Source organism: Petaurus breviceps, unplaced genomic scaffold (assembly GCF_028583685.1).
Source record: "Petaurus breviceps papuanus isolate PSGF00001 unplaced genomic scaffold, PetGlider_PUasm1.0 37, whole genome shotgun sequence".
In the NCBI taxonomy this organism is placed as follows: domain Eukaryota; kingdom Metazoa; phylum Chordata; class Mammalia; order Diprotodontia; family Petauridae; genus Petaurus; species Petaurus breviceps.
The window spans coordinates 20,702,643-20,720,372 of NW_027186296.1; the positions used below are offsets into that span (position 1 = coordinate 20,702,643).

General features: G+C 39.1%; 1 protein-coding gene across 1 annotated transcript in view; it reads left to right on the forward strand.

Annotated features, from left to right (window-relative positions):
• The first annotated feature begins 8,248 nt into the window (after positions 1-8,248).
• TMOD3 (tropomodulin 3) overlaps positions 8,249-17,730 on the forward strand; it is an 81,498-nt gene continuing 72,016 nt past the window's right edge. Inside the window, exon 1 of the mRNA XM_069098059.1 lies at positions 8,249-8,429. The gene's annotated coding sequence lies outside the window, so the exon portion shown is untranslated. The remainder of the gene's footprint in view (positions 8,430-17,730) is intronic.

The following is a 17,730-nucleotide window of genomic DNA, read 5'->3' on the forward strand; positions in this document are numbered from 1 at the left end:
GCCACATCAAGGCCACAGGTTCCCCACCCCATGGCTAGTCATTCAACCAGTTCCAAATCCAATAGTACTATGACCTAATTCTAGTCCATATCCCTTCACCTTATGCACAAGCATAGTATAAGAAGCTTTGTCCAATGCTTTGCTGAAATCTAAGAATACTACATCTACAAATTTCCTCATCTTTAAAGCAAAACAAAACAAGCAAATGTGATTTTGTTGATATAATGAATTCTCAATAGAGGAAATTCTCTCTATTAATTCAGATCCAAACCTATTCTGCAACGTATATTTTTAAGAGTTGCCTAGGGTATGTTAAGTGACTTTCTCTAAGTCATAGACAATATATGTCAGAGATAGCACTTAAGCCCAAATCTTCCTGACTCTGATGTCAGTTGTCTATCTGTTACACCATACTTCCCCAATCTATCAGTCTAAAAAGGAAATTAGGTTAGTGTAACAGGACCTGTTCTTGAAAAAGCAATGTTGGCTTTTAGTGGCCAATGCTTCCTTTTTTAAAAAGTATACACAAACCATTCTCTTAATGTGTATTCAAAAATTTTCCAAGAAGTTAAATTCGTTGGCTTATACTTCTCTTCCTTTTTTGTTGAAAATTAGAATTATTAGATAATAATTAGAAATAATTAGAAAATTATTTTAGATATTAGAATTATTAGAAATATTAGAAAATTAGAATAATTAGAAAAATTAGAATAACTCAAGTTGGGCAAATATTATTCTCCTATTTTAGATCTTTCAAAGATCACCAATGGAGGGAGATTCAATGATCTAATCTGTTAGTTCTTTAGTCCTGGTGACTTGACCTCATTGAATGGATAGAAAAATCTTTTTTTCTAAACCACCCTTCTCCATTTTTTTTTTTTTTGCTGCTTTTTTGGAGGGGGGAAAGCAGGGCAATTGGGGTTAAGTGATTTGCCCAAGGTCATATGGTTAGTAAGTGTTAAGTGTCTGAGGTTGAATTTGAACTCAGGTCTTCCTGACTCTAGGGCCAGTACTCTATTCACTGCGCCACTTAGCCACCCCTTCTTTTTCTCTATTTCTGCTGAGGGCATTAAGGTACTTACAGTCTCCTTTCCCAAGGAGACATCCTTGACTCATTCCTCTCCTTCATCCTTCTCTCAGTGGCCAGGTCTAGTCAATTCTGCCTCCACAACACCTCATGCTCCTAAACCTTCTCTTGACTCATACCATTTATCAATTGGTGAATATCATTCTAATGACTATTATTTGAATCAGTTCTTAGAATCTTGGAAATGAAGACGTCAGAAAAACTTGCAAAAATAATTTTTCCAGTTAACTGTTCCCCCTTTCTAATTTTATATGTATTCAACCTAACCTGTTTTTTCATCTAAATTTTATTTTTGTTCAGTTGACAAAGATCCAAAATCTACACCCCCTTCTCAACCTTCCTGTTGAAAAAGATAAATAAAACTTTTGCAAAATAAAATATACACAGTCAAAAAATTCCACATTGGTCATGTCAAAAAAAATTATGACTCAGTCTGCACTTTGAGTCTATCATCTCTCTGTCTGGAGTTAGGTAGCATGTTTTATCAGGAATCCTCTGGAATTGTGGCTGGTCATCGTGTTTATCTGTTTTCACCCTTCCCTTTATAAATTAGAAGAGGATGGTGAGAGGAATATCTTTAGCATTAGCACTCTAGATTGGGTATAATCTGCTTCTGCTCTCTCCTGCCCTCTTCAATTTTCCTCACCGCAGATCCTATCATAAATTCTTATCATTTCTTACCTTTGTTTTATACCTCTCTTTGTATGTTGGCACCTAATTATATGTGTATTTGTATTCTTCCCTGTGTGATCAATTCAACTGAAAGAGAGGTCAAAGTATCACCCACTTCTCCTACCTGTTCTTCCTTGTTTATCATCTAGCCCTGATCGTGTAAGATAATTTCCTCCACCTTCCCTCTCCATTCTCCCCCAAAATATTCTTTTCCCCTTCCCTTCCCTTTCTTCTTTGAAGATCATTAAAACACAAAAAATTCATTCCCAGGTCCTCTGTCTTATTAGATGCCATCAATGACCCTTGATGATGATAAGGTTCTGAAGGAAGACATTTTTCATCTCCCCATATTAGAATATAAGTAGTTCATCTTCTGTTCAATCCTTCTTATGCTTGCCCATATTTACCTTTTTATGTTTCTCTCGACTCCTGTGTATTTCAAAATTTCTATGGAGTTCTAGGGTTTTCATCAGGAGTGCTTGGAAGTCGTCTTTCATTATGACTTTTTTTTTTCTTCTCTAGAATTATACTCTGTTTTTCTGGGTAAATTATTCTTGGTTGTAAACCCTGTCTTTCCTATCAGAGGCAGCTGGTGGCATGGGTGTGTGGAACACTAGTTAGGAAGGTCTGAGTTCCAATCCAGCCTTAAACACTTACTAGCCATGTGACCCTGGGCAAGTTACATAATTTCTACCTCAGTTTCCTCAACTGTAAAAAGAAGGTAATAGTCACCCAACTCTGTGAGAATCAAATTATATAATATTTATAAAAAGTACTTAGTATAGCACCTGGCACAGAGTAGGGACTTCATAAATGCATATTCCCTTTCCCACCACCCCCATTCCCTTCTGGAATATCATATGCAAACCTCTGCTTCTGTGTAGCAGTGGCTGCTAAATCTTGTGTGATTGTGACTCCTAGGTACTTAAATTTTTTTCTTTGTGGCTGCTGGTTGTAGTATTTTTCTTTTGACTTGTGAGCTCTGAATTTTGGCTATAAATGTTCCTAAGAGTTTTTATCTTGGGGTTACTCTCAGGAGATGACTGGTGGATTTTTTTTTCCAATTGTTCACTTTGTCCTCTGGTTCTGAGAGATCTAGGAGGTTTCCTTTTATGATCTAAAAAAATATTATGTCTAGGCTCTTTTTTGATTAGGGCTTTCAGTTAGTCCAATGATGCTTAAATGATCTCTCCTCGATGCATTTTCCAGGTCATTTGTTTTTCATATTAGATATATTTTATTTCTATTTTTTCCAGTTTTTAAACTTTGTTTAATATTTCTTGTCATCTCATGGAACAATTAATTTCTAGCTGCTCTGCTCTAATTTTCAAGGAATCTGTTGCTTGGGTAAAGTTGTGTACCCCTCACACCAAACTATTAATTCTTACTTCTTTCTTCCATAACTCTCATTTCTTTTCCAGTCATTTCTTCTGGCATTCTCATTTCATTTATAAAATCATTTTAGTTCTTTAAAAAAGCAAAAGTATTGCTTCTTCTCTTCCAGGAATTCTAGATGAACTTGTGCTCAAGCTGATTTTTTTTTCTGAGGCTTTACTTGTAGATGTTTTGGATTTATTTTTATCTTCTGGCTTTGTGTCTTGAGTGTACTTGTAACCATAATGGCTCATTTTGGCGTGATTCTTTTTTAGTATGATTGCTCATTCTTGCAACCTTGCTTCCTGACTTTGAACTCTGTGTTAGAATTAGGGTCAGGGTCAGAGTCACATAATTGATGCTTGCTTTCAAACTTAATCTTTGCCCAATACATAGCCTAGGATCAGGAACTGTTCCTTGCCCTGCAGCCCAAGACTCTTGCCACCACTAGGAGCAGTTCTCTTCCTCAGTCCATACTATGTCCATGACCCAGCATTGGTTAAGGATTGCCAGAGCTGCCAGTGGGTGTCTGTCCCTGCTCCATACACAGGACCAGCCCCTTCTGTGCCAGATCTGAGATTTCTTCTTGCTCAAGTATGCTGTCTCTTGTGAGGTCTGCTCACTGTGATTATTCTCTGTTCCTGGTTGGACTTTGTCTCCAGTGTCTACAGACCTCTTTACTATGCTTACTTAGGCTAAAAAAAAAATAACGGACTGCGATTTTTTTTCTTAAATTTCCCAATTAAAACTTAGTCTGGTCTTCTAGACCTTTGTGAAATACTTGTGAGAGGAAGAGAGTACCTCTTCCTACTACTCTATCATCTTGGTTGGTCTCCATCATATTTCTTTCTTCATCAATGGGATCATGCTACCATTGAAGCATCATAATAATGACAGATATTTGGTATTACCTTAAGAAAATATGCATGAGACCTTTATAAAAATAATTATAAAGCTATTAGGATAGAAATAAAAAGCAAGCTATTACAGCAAAACCCTTACACAAGGAGAGGGTGAAGGAGTATAGTAAAAAATGTCATGATATTCCAAATTATTAAATAAATTTGATGCAATGTCAATTAGAATATTAATGAGCTATTTTATGCAACTGGTTAAAATAATGAAATTTATATAAACAGCAAGAATATCAAGAGATATTCTGGGGAGGGGGAAAGAGTAATGAAAATAAAGCACCTTATAAATCATTAATTATCAAAACTATAGTATTAGCCCTCAAACCCCCCAAATAGACCAATGTAACTGAAACCCTTATAAAAGGGTTTATAAGGGTTTTATAAGAGGGCCCTCCTGACATGAAGGCCCAGGTGTGCTTAGGGTGCCTCTTCTTTCTCTGTCTGGCTCATTGCCCACATTATTATCTGGGAATTTTATTAACATTATTATCTGGGATTATCTGGGAATTTTAGTATCTGACACTCCTCCAAGGATAGTTCCAGTTACAATCACCTAGGCTAGAACATGAATAGTTTCATTTATAAGTTAATGGAAATTGATAGAATTCAACTGAGCCTATAAAAAGTAATAATGGTCATCACTGAGTAACATTCTCACTAGAGAACTGTACAATTTACAACCTTGCCCTGGATTGGGAAGAGGAGGAAGATCAGGATTCGCCCCCCTGATCTGGTGTTCCCCACAGTATGCAAAGTAATGCTTGCTGCTTAAAGTACTCACTATCATTTCTCATCAGGTAATTACTGCTCCCCTGCTACTGTTTCTTCTTGGTCCCCTCCACAGTTCTCTTTCCTGAAGCTATCTGTCATCAGCAACCATCAAGTAGTGGTTGGTCTGCCATCTTGTTTCCTACAGCTCCATTTTTTGTAGGTCTACTTGGAGTTCTCTTCAACTTTCCTTCCTAAAGTTCTACACCCTTGTTCTGGAAACTTTCTTTAACTCCAAGAACGTGGTTATTTTGCTGTTGAAGAGCTTGCTCTCTTTCTTTTGAAGTTCTGCTTTCTACCCTTGCCTCCAGCAGATGGTGGTCACTACCTTTCCAGGGCAACCAGCTCTCTAACAATGCCCCATATGAGGGGGAAAAATACTAGTTGTATTTACAATTCAAAAACATACTTCTTGATTCTTTTGTAAAATTAAAATGAAGTTTTATTGGTCTTTTATTTTTACATCACAGTCATTTCTATATATCCCTTTCCCTTGTAACAAAAGAAAATAACTAAACAAAAATAAGGTCTGTATATAGTGACCATCTCCTGCACAGTTACTGACTTCAGAATTAAACTTCCTTTTAGTAAGACCTTAAGTTTTTTTTTAAACACATATGCACACACACACACACACACACACACACAGAGTCCCAGTAGCCCTATGCCTCACCAGAGGCTTTGCAGGGACTAGTCACTAGAGTAACATGTTATATATTACAAGCCATTCTCTGTCTCCAAACCCATGTAGGCCAAGAGTGACATTATTTTTTTATATCCTGTATCCTCCAATATCTGGACAGTGCATCTCCTCCTCATATCTATACTTTATACTGGGGTTTAGGAGAAGCATCCTGCCCTGTACCTAATTATTCCTCCACCTTCTGCTTTCCCCTGGGATAAGTGGTCAAGTTTATTCAAATTCAAACTATGTTCTCAAAATATCTCAAAAAGGGAGGTGAGATGTCACTGGCTCCTTCTGATGCAGACACTTATGCAACAAAGAGTGAGATTTATATAGTCCCTGGTATATAATAGAATTGTAATCCAAAAGACATAACTGAATGTACACAAAAGGTCAGTGAGTATAGCCTTTGTGTCACAGGCTTTCACATGACACACAGGGCTTGGACACACTGAAGCATTGCTCAGATCTCTGGCTCATTGCTTCCACTCAGAAAACCAGGGAATTTTACTAAATGATACCACATAGTGTGTTGTACTATCACAAAACCCCTTTGTAAGCACATATTTCATAAAGTTCAAAGAAGAAAAGGGTTATTTACAAGTCAAAGAAAACAGAACTCTAATAAGAACTTATGGAAAGTAGTGACTTCCAGCAATAAGTAATACTTCCCCAGAGAACTGTATGACATTACTGACTTAAAGGAAATAGTTAAAAAGTTGTTGGGTTTCCATTTTTTTAAATTTGTAAAAAGTTTTGAATTAAGAAAATTTAAAGGGTTAAATGTTGTTTTATATTAGTTTGTTGTGTTAAATTTAAAAATAAAATTGGGCTGGAGAAGATGAAAGCACAGTGGGGAGAAACCAAAAAGGGACTGGAAGAGAAAGAGTTAACAAATATTCTCTGAGTTCATATCCTTGGCAACCAGTTGAAACACCACACCCAAGTACTGATTTCCTACCAGATTTAAGCCTTGTTTAGACCTTAATTTTTGTATGAGTAATTTTTTGCACGTATTTCCATAACAAGTTTAGAATAGTTGACATCATTCTCTGGCAGCAGCAACTGGAGGCATGACCCCTGACTATGAAAAGAAACATACCCTAGAGATTTAAGCCTCTCTAAGGTCAGGGTAAAGTTGCAGTCCACACAAAATAGAAGCATCTTTAATTGCTGCTTATGTTAGAAAGGTTTTAGGACAGAAAAATAATTTCCGTGGAGTAAGGAATTTTCTCTTTGATTATGAACTAGTTAGTATTCATCATTCTAATTTGCCCTGACAGGGTATGTGTCCATGTTTTTTCCCCAATCAAGTGTGAACTCCTTGAGGAAAAAAATTGTTTTCCTTTTGTCCTTTTTTTACCTAGCGGCATGGTGCCTGGACATACAGTAGAAATTTAACAAATGTTTGTTGCTTTATAACATGTGTAAGATGCTTTGTAAGTTGTAAAGTACTGTGTAAATATCATACGTTATCCAGGATGAATTGTAATGAAGTCCTGGATTCAAACTGAAGAAAGTAGGCCTCTTCTTGAGAACTGGGACTTTTTTTTTCATCCTTGTATCCCTTCTGAAGCCTCACTTTCCTGGCTGTGTGACCGTGGGCAAGTCCCTTAACTCTGTTTGCCTCGGTTTCCTCATCTGTAAAATGAGCTAGAGAAGGAAAGGCAAACCTTTCCAGTATCTTTACCAAGAGAACTCCAATGGGGTCATGAAAAGTCCAACATGACTGAAACAACTGAACAACAATCCCTAGTGACTAGGGTGGAACTTTTACAGCAAAGTTTTTTTTTTTCTCTTCCTGATCCCATTTGGGGTTCTCTTGGCAAAGAGGCTTGGGTAGTTTTCAATTTCCTTCTCCAGCTCATTTTACAGATGAGGAAACTGGGGCAAACAGGGTTAAGTGACTTGCCCAGGGTCACACAGCAAGTAAGTGTTTGAGGCCACATTTGAACTCAGGTCCTCCTAATTCCAGGCCTAGGATTCTACCACTTCACCACTTACTTGGCCAAGCAGTTTTTAAAAAATAAATGTTGGGGCAGCTAGGTGGTGCAGTGAATAGAGCACCAGCCCTGGAGTCAGGAGGACTTGAATTCAAATTTGGCCTCAGACACAAAACACCAAAAAAAACACAACCTAGCCATGTGACCTTGGTCAAGTCACTTAACCCCAACTGCCCTCCAAAAAGCAAAAAAAAAAAATTGTTTATTGAATTTGATTGAAACTAGAATCTATATAACCTTCCTCAAGTCACTCAACTTCTAAGCCTCAGTTTCCCCATCTCATGCTACCTACCTCAAAGGGCAGTTGTGAAAGATATGCTTTATAAATCTTAAAAAGTGTACAATATTTTTTACTTAAATTTCTAAACTGCCTTTTAGGGAGTAGTACCTTGGATAAAGTTAGGGTTAAGAAGTCCTAGCTTAGAATCCTGCCTCAGACTCTTACTGTGTGACCCTGAGTGAATCATTTAACTGCAGGATGCCTCAGTTTATTCATCTGTAAAATGGGGGAGGGGACTCCATAGTCTCTAAATTCTAAACTCCTACAGTTTCCTAAACTTTTGATCTCAGGCTAGTTGTGTGACCTTGGGTGAGTCATTTAACTTCACTGTGCCTCATTTTCCTCATCGGTAAAATGAGGGAGGGTGGGACCTCCAATCCCTTCCAGTTCTAAACTTCTGAGTGTAGGGACAGGTCGCGCCAGTCTTTTACGGGACTACAATTCCCATGAAGCCCCGAAATGGAGAAGCACGTACGCGCACGCGCCGGCGGAGACGGCGGGAGGGGGCTCGAGCTCTAGCGAGTAGCCGAGTGAGACTGGGTACAGCTGCTGACGAGTGGCTTGAGCTGTGGGGTCTGAACGGAGCACCTGGAGACCCAGGAAGTGGGCGGCGGCGGCGGCAACTGGCAGCCCTCGCGGGCGTCAGGTAAGCGCCCCCCCAGGACTTTCCGGGAAGTCAGTCTCCCCGGAGAATGCGGATCGGGTTGTTGGACCGGCCATAGTGGCTGAGGAGGGAGCGGCTCTCTTCTTGCCTCGCCTTGGCTGCCGGCTTCCTCCTCTTCTCTGGGGCTCCTCCGCCGCCGGCCGAGGGGAGCAGCCGGCTGGCTTTCGGGGGGCGCATCCGGCGGGCGCGAGAGGAAGTGGGGTGGGCTGGGCGTTGGCCGCGCGCCTTGGTGCGGGGCGCGGGAGAGCCCCCGGGGGCTGCGCGCGGGATGCCGCGGGTATCGGCTGCAGCGGCGGCTGGCCCGACCCGACCGGGCCCTGCGGGCGTGCGGGGTTCGGGGCTCGGGGCTCTGGCCGTCGCCTACGGCACGCCCCTCCTCCGGCGATCTGGGCAAGACTGGTCTTCCTGGAGGCTCTGCAAAGTAGTCCGGACAAATTGAGCTGTCACGGACGCTTGGTCCGTCGGGTTTTGCAATTGCATTTTAAGTATCGAGTGTGTTGTACTGAAAGGAAAATCCTTATTGCCATCTGACCCGAGTGGGCATGCACCATGCAGCCCAGTGAACAGGTATCTGGAGGGCAGGATTACGTCACGGGGCGTTTGCCTTACAGAAGCAGAAGTTTTCCTTTTTAAAAATAATCCTGTTTTACAGGTAGAATACAAAACTGCCTTGGTCTATTGTTTTGTAAAGGATAACTTCGGCAACTTGCCCTTGGTGTCTCTTAAAATGAAAAGTCATCTGGTAATGAAAACTACGGTAAAACGAATCCCAGAAGGTCATAACTTCTACAGGAAATAGGCGTGTTGATAAGAGATTAATGCAGAGATCTGGCTGTTTGGATAATAACATGGTTACAATGGACCCTTTTCCCCTTTGCTGCCAGATTTTTTTTTTTATTTGGTATGTGTGTAGTTCGTGTAGTTCGCTTTCATCTAGGAACCCTATACATCACCTTTCAGTAGTTTTATTTAATTAGTAGTCCTGCCCAATTTATATTTGACCTGAAAAAAAAAAAGCCTTGGAGTCACTCATTTACTGCTGCTAGTCCTTCTTCCACCTTCTTACCTTTATAACTAGGCTAAGAGATGAAACATTTTATTATAGGATGAAAGCCAAAGCAAAAGGATAATAGAAAAGAGAGTCCAAGCATACCAGACTCTCCTTGGGCTTGCTTTCTGGACTTGGTTGGATTTTCTTCATTCCTGCAGAATGTAAACTCTTTGAGGACTGGAAATGCTTTTCACCTTTATGCTTACTCGGTCAACAAGCATTTACTAAGTGCCTGCTCTAGGTGCTGGGCATCCTGTTAACACCTGAGATGTAAAGAAAGGCAAAACAAGCAAACAAAAGCAGTATCTTGTACGTAGTAGGCATTAATAAATGCATGTTGAATTGAATTATAAAATGGGAAGAAGACGGACCTAAGGTCCCTTCCTGTTTTTAAAGCCTTTAAGTCTATTATTTTCCTTTCATAATAAATCGCACATATGCAGAGTGCCTCAAAGGTCTTGTGCAGTTTTAAGCTTTGAGAGTTTAAAATTGCACTAATACTTTTGTATAGTATAATATTCTAGCATTTACAAAATGTTTTCCACATTATGACTCTGAGGTTGTTAGTGCTGCAAGGACTATTAACCACATTTTACAGGTGGGGAAACTAAAGCCCAGAAAGGTCAAATGATTGCTTACCCTCACCATGTCTTCTGACTCCAAATCCCCTGCTTTTTCCACTGTCCTGTGCTCCCTTTCCCTGCCTAATTTCCTTTAGTCCTGTGTTATTGTTTAATCATGTATGACTCCTCATGACCCCATTTGAGGTTTTCTTGGCAAAGATACTGGAGTGGTTTGCCATTTCCTTCTCCAGCTCATTTGACAAATGAGGAAATTGAAGCAAGCAGGGTTAAGTGACTTACCCAGGATCACACAGCTAATCTGAGGCCAGATTTGAACTCAAGAAGATGAGTCTTCCTGACACTAGGCCCAGCAGTCTGTCAATTGTGCCATCTAACTGCCCTTAGTTTTATACACCTATCCCTTCAGTTTATGAAGGGGATTTAGAAACAGCTCGTTAGGTGAGTATTCATAATTTCATGCCTAAAATACTGATTCTTATCTGATTCTTTTCTCAGGAAATACAGTATAAAGTAGTTTAAAAAATTTTCAGTAGAGCAAATTTGGGGGCTGGGGGAGATAATGAGTTCGGATAGATAGTGTTTGAGATAGGGATAGTATATCCAGGTGCAGGTATCTAGCTAGCAGTGGCTTTAGGTCCAGAATTTAAGAGAGATTAAGACTGGACTGAAGGGAGGTTTCCTTTGACTTTGTCAAGACTGTCAGAACTCAAGAGGTAATCAGATTCATTTCCTTTTCTAAATGAGGATTAAGTCATTTTGGTTGCCGGGCCTCACAGACTGCATTTTAGGATCATAAATTTAGATCTGGAATTAGCCATAAAATTCATCAGCTTCAAATCCACTTATTTTACAAATAGGGAAACAGAGGTTTAATGATTTGTTAAAGGTCACATAGTAAAAAAATGACAGATTTAGGATTTGAACCCTGGTCTTTTGACTACAGATCCTGCACACTCTCCCTTTCGTCCCATTCTTCAGCAGTTCTCATGTGTTAATCCTAGCTTTCAAATTGGGAGAGAGAGAAGAGGGGGTTATAGTGTGTAGTGAGACAAGTAAGTCAAGTTAACAAGCATTTATTAAGCGCCTTCTGTGTGCCAGGCACTATGCTAAGTGCTAAGAATACAAAAAAGGGGGTGGAAACCCAAAACAAAAACCTAGTCTGTAGTCCCAAAAAGCTCACAATCTAATGAAGACAGCAGTCAAACAGCTATGTACAAACAAGATATACACAAAATAAATTGGATGTAGTCTTAGAAGGCACTGGTAATGTTGATGGTTTGGGTAAGGAATACTAGAGAATATATCCCTTTTCCTGGGAATATTACTTTTCTTTCTTAATACTTCTGCAGTATGTCCAGAGGAGGGTCTCTGGGGTGGGATAGGGAGGTGAAACCTTGCCATATCAGGAATAGTTTAAATTAATTAGGGCTGTTTAGCCTGGAGAAGAGAAAATGGAAGGGAGATATGATGGAAATTTCAGTTCAATAGAAGAAAAGGCTTCATGACTATTAGAGCTTTCCAAAAGTGAAATGATTCCCCTCAAGAATGTTTCCCATTAGGTAGAGTCTTAATGATTCACTTGTTGGGATTGTTAGAGAGGTGGGATTGTGTCAGGGACCCTTTGACAGTCTAGTAAAGCCTGTGGAACCCTTCTCAGAACAATGCTGCCCACATTCATAATTGAAGGAAATGCTAAATTTCAGTTAGCTCTCAGTGAAAATAAAGATGCAATTTTTTTTTTCCCATCCAAGTTCACGGATCCCCTGAAATCTGTCACTAGGTTCTATGGTAAGAGACCCTCTTGTAGAGAGCATTGGTGGGTTGGAAAAGATGGCTTTTGAGGTTCTTCCCAACTGTAAGAGACATAGAGGACACAGAGAAAGAAGAAAGAGACTCCTTCTGACTTCCTTCGAGTCCCAACCAAAAATTCTACCTTCTGCAGGAAGCTTTTCCCAACCCCTTTTAATTCCAGTGCCTTCCCTCTGTTAATAAGTTCCTGTTTTTTCTGAATGTAGCTTGTTTATACCTACTTCTATACTTCTTGCATCACCCGTTATATTGTGAGCTCCTTAAGGGCAGGGACTGTCTTTTGCCTTTTTTTGTATCATCAGCACTTGGCACAGTACCTGACATGTAGTGGGTGCTTAACAAGTGCTTTTTGACTGCCTAACTGGGTATAATGGAAAGAATGCTGCACGTAAAGTCAGGAGAGACCCTCACTCTAATCCCACTTTTGCTTATTAGTGGTGTTCCATGAGCAAGACCCTTTCTTTTAGTCTGTTACCTCATCTGGAAAAATAATAACTATAGTAGTACCTACCTCACGGGGCTGCCATGAAGATCACATGAGATATTATATTTATAAAATATTTATAAACCTAATTGTTGGGTAAATGTCAGTCATGATTTAACAAAGAAAGAGACTGAAAGACAACAGAAGGAATGAGAGTGAGAACATGGATGACAAAAGGATTCTCAGGATCAGAAATGAGTGTTAGTGGAAAATAAACTATTTTTGTCAGAACTTACCTTGTCATTTCTTGATTTATCTCTTCTCTATTTCTCACCTAATTATTGTCATTTTTTTAATCCAGATTCCTTATACCAAGAATATAAGACAAAATGAAAGGCAAATATGAGAGCTGCTAGGAAGCTCTTTTGAGCAACTAGTGATCCATTGTACACAGTGTTATAAATACCATATTAGGAAAACGTGAAGAATTAAAATTTTGATAAAAAGAACAACTGGCATTTATATAGTGCTTTAGCATTTATTAAGCTCTGTACTTTGGGTCTCATTCTAACCTTATGAGATAGATACTATTGGTATTAATATCAGATTTTTTACAGATGAGAAAACTGAGGTTAGAGAAGGTAAGTGAATACCTATGGACAGCCAGCATGTCAAGCAGGTTTCAAACCCAGGTCTTCCTGACTCTAAGGCCAGAGCTATATTCATAAAATATTTTATGAAACATTTTCTCTGTAGTCGGTGATTCTTTATAATAATGTAGTGGGGTAGAAGAACTATAGAAGATCCCAGAATTATTTATATTTGACTATTATGTTTAAAGTTCTGGAAATTCACCTTAAACAACAACAAAAAAATGAAGCCTCATTAGAAAGTAATTAGAGCCTTGCATGGTTGTTATAATCTAGACAATTCTTAATTCTTTTTACTAACTTGTAAACTTTTTTGAACCCCTATTCCATGCTGGAAATAGACTGAGACTGATCTAAAAAATTTTTTCTATTTATATTTTTCCTAGAAAAGGAATGGTAAATAATTGTTTGTATGTTCAAAGGGTTTTTCTAAAATAACTTTGAAAAACTTAAGGACTCTGGTTAATGTAGTAACTAGCCAAGATTCCAGAGGACTGCTAATGAAGTATGCTACCTGTCTCCTGACAAAGAGGTAATTGACTCAAGGTGCACTATGAAACCTATGTTTTCAGACCTAGCTGTTGTAGGAACTTGTTTTGCTTGACTGTACGTATTTGTGACAAGTGGTTTGTTTTTTCTTTTTTAATTTTTTTCAATTTTGGGGGTGTGGAGGGAGTTAGAGAGCGAAGACTAGGGATAGGGTTGTCAAGAAAGAAAAGAGGATTGTTAAAGCATTTTTTTAATGCACAGAAAAGAATAGAAACAGACGAGACAACTTTGAAAGTCACTTATTGAGCTTATTATATACTTAAAGGGAAAAGCTGGCTGCATGCAATTGATAATCCTTGGAACAGTCTCTGAATTTATATTTCATTGGCTCAGATGACAATTTTTTAAAAAAAGTTTTATTGATGCTTTTTTTTGATATTACAGTCGTTTTTCCTTAATTGCCCCTTCCTTTATCAAACCCTTTCTTGTAACAAAGAAAAACAGTTGAGTAAGACCAGTTACTATCTCTGACAGTATATACCATATTTTACATCTGTAGGCCCTCCTGCCTCTACTGAGCAGAGGAAAGTGTTTTTTCATTATTAGTTTTTAGAGATTGATTAATAATCAGTGATTGTTGTCCCTCTTGGTATATTGATAACATCTAGACTGAAAGATCTTCAAAGAGAAAACAAGGCTGGAGATTAGGAAGGATAATAATCAATGGGGAGTGTTTGATCAATAAGGGAGGAAAAGATAGGGTCACCTTTTTTATGAAAACTCTGTCAGAGAAAACAAGTTAGCAACATTAAGGTAGCTTTTATGGCTATATTTGGGGATCCCTGGACAGCTTACTTCTGACCATATCATCACCCCTACTTAGTGAGTTTCAGAGGCTTTAACCTCAGAGTGCTAACCTCCAGTATCAAATATAAGATCTCTTTCTTTGGTATTTAAAGCTCTTCATAGTGTGGCTCCTCTTTGCCTTTCCAGTCTTACACCTTACTTGCCTCCACACACTCAACTAGAGTTTATGAAAACTCTTCCAGGGAAAATAAGTTAGCAACATTAAGGTTGCCTTTATAGCCTTTTTAGGCTACATGGCTCACTTGGGGGTGTCTGGAACGTTGTCTCCCATAAATGAAATACTCTGTTGATTTATTTATCCTGGCTTACTTCAGAACTCTCCTTCTGCAATAGGCCTTTCCTGTCTTCTCCAGATGCTAATGCCTTCCCCTTTCAGACTACCTTCATATACTCTGATTATATCTTGTCTGTACCTAGTTATTTATGTGTTGTCCTTCCATAAGCTCTTTGAAATGGGGTGGCTAGGTGGTGCCGTGAATAGAGCACTGGCCCTGGAGTCAGGGGGACCTGAGTTCAAATTTGGCCTCATACACTTAACACTTACTAGCCATGTGACCTTGGACAAGTCACTTAACCCCAATTTCCATGCCCTGCAAAAAAAAAAAATACTAAGCTCTTTGAGGACAGGTTTTTTGCCATTTTATCTGAAATTCTTGGGTGAGAGGAGAAGGGAAGGGAATAGAACAAATATCAAGCACCCTATATGCCCAGCACTGTGTAAAATGCTTTATAAATATTATTTCTTTTACCTCACAATCCTCTGCTCTTGTGATCCCCATTTTACAGTTGAGGAAATAGGCAAACAGAGGTTAAATCCCTCAGTGTGAGGCCAGATTTGAATTTTAGGCCCTCCTAGCTCCAAGCCCCACACTCTAGCTACATCATCACCTAGCTACAAAGTGCCTGGTACACATTGTAAGTGCTTAATAAATTCTTGTTGACTGTTGCTAACATTTTTATTGAAATGTTTTCATGACATACATTTCTGAATATATCCTCCCCATCACCTACCCAGCAAGCCATCCCTTGTAACAGATTAAAAAAGAGGAAAAAAACACAACGTAGCAATTAACTACATAACTACTAAACTAATCAACTAACACATCAGCCACATCTGATAGTATATGCAATATTCCTCTCCTGCTTTCCCCCCTTCTGCAGTGAAGGGAAGGAGGTACTTAAAATACTTATCTTTTTACATTATTCTTAACCAAATGAAAGCTGAGATCTGGGTTTTTTCCTATACACTTTTTTTTTAAGCAATTGGGGTTAAGTAACTTGCCCAAGGTTACACGGCCAGTTATTTTTTGTGTGGGTGCCAAGTATCTGAGGCTGGAACCGATCCCGGGTCTCCCGATGCTGGGGCCGCCCGCTCTTACTCACTGCGCCACCTGGCCACCCCTTTTCCTATACACTTTCTCCAGCTTGTCCTCTTCAATTCCTAGAGACTTGGCTGAAAAGCTCCTTGCTTTTCTGCCACTCCTATCAATTACCGTTTCTATGACTGGATGGTTCCCTGAAAAGTTCTCACAGATTGTAGGACAGGAAGTGACAAATAATAAAAGATATAAAGACAAAATAAGTCACATTTACATAATTTTTTGAGGTTGACACAATGTTTTCTTTGCAATGACCCTAGTCTGAATAGCCTAGGAAACTGATGCCCAGAGAGACTACTTGCCTAGAATACACAACTAATAAAGGTCTCAGCTAAACCTCAAACCCAGATCTTCTAAGTCTTTCATTATATCCTTCTCTGTGCCTAGTGGTGATTTTTCCCTTCAGTAGAGATCATCAAGCGGAGTTTGGATGACCATTTATAACAGTTGTGTCTTAGTGGGGCATTTCAGTTCAGTTTCCTTATTTTTAAAATGAAGATGATAATAGCGCGTACCTTCTGGGATTATTGTAGGAAGTATTTGTAAAGCACTTTACAAACCTTGAAACACTATATAAATTCTAGCTCTTATTGTAAATTGGACTAAATTATCTCTTAGATTTCTTTCAACTACCTCTTCTTAATCTGATGCTACTTCAGGTATATGCAATACAGATCGACATAAATATAGCTGCATAAACAACTGTTTGTTCACAACCAACAAATACCTTTATACCTTTATGGGGCACAGGCCCCTGGAAACATCTAGGAAATTGAATGAATGGGGAAAATGAAGGCCAGGTGAGAAGAACTACCGTGTTTCCCCGATAATAAGACCTATCCCGAAAATAAGCCCTCCCCTTACTGTGTAAGATTCCTCTAAAATAAGCCCTCCCCCGAAAATAAGCCCTATTGAGATTGCTACTGTAGTGAAGGTGATCCCCTGCGCTACATGCTCCCCCCCCGTGAAACACACGCCGCGCTCCGAGCTGCATCCAATCAGAGCTGCAGCAGTGAGCGCGTCATCCTGTTCTTCCCCAGTGATTTGCTTATTGAATAAAGGTACATTTTTTTGTTTACATTTACCTGTTTGTTAAAATTGCTGTCAATGTTCATTAAAATAAGCCCTCCCCTGAAAATAAGCCCTCTGGTGTTTTTCTGTCCAAAAAAATTAATAAGACAGTGTCTTATTATCGGGGAAACACGGTAGGTAGGCTGGAGATAAGAGGCTGAATAATTAGTTGTAAGTTATTTAAAGTAGTTTAGCTCCATTAAAAAAAAAATCTTTGTTAATGTGCAGTTTCAGTTTTGTGGTTGTTTTTACAAAGTTAAATTTACTTTTATATACTGTCCATTATAACATTGTTGCTATTCTTTAAAGAACCTTTCACATAGAATCTTTTCTACTACAAGTAAGTCAGTATTATTAAAAGTGGGTAGGAATGGAGAAATTGCAACTAAAGCAACTCATCAATTTTAATGTAAGAGCTAGTCCCCAAACTTAGGAACCAGGTGAATTTTTCAACTTTCAAGAAAAACAAAAGAAAACAAAAAGTAGTTTCAAACTCAGATCAATGAATCAAGGCCATATGATTTCATCAGTATTGGAAGTCCATCTTTGGAACCCACAACAAATTAGTTTGTGTCTTAAAGAGATGCCTGATTGACTTGGGATTTGAACCCAAGTATGAACCCATGTCTTTCTGACTTTAAGTCTAGCATTCTATTCATATACCATGTTGCTTCCAGATTAGTATCACAGAAGGTTTCAGAAGGAGCTAGAAGAATTCTCTGGGAGGGGTGGCCAGGTAGCACAGTGAGTAACAACACTGGCCCCAGAGTCAGGATGACCTGGGATTGAATCTGGGTTTAGACATTTAGCACCCACCCAGAAACACCTGGCCACGTAACCTTGAGCAAGTTACTTAACCCCAATTGCTTAAAAAAAAAAGAATTCTCTGGGAAAGCTTAAAGAGGAAGCTGAACTTACCTTGGGGAGGCTGGGATTGGGAATAAGGAGAGATTAAAACC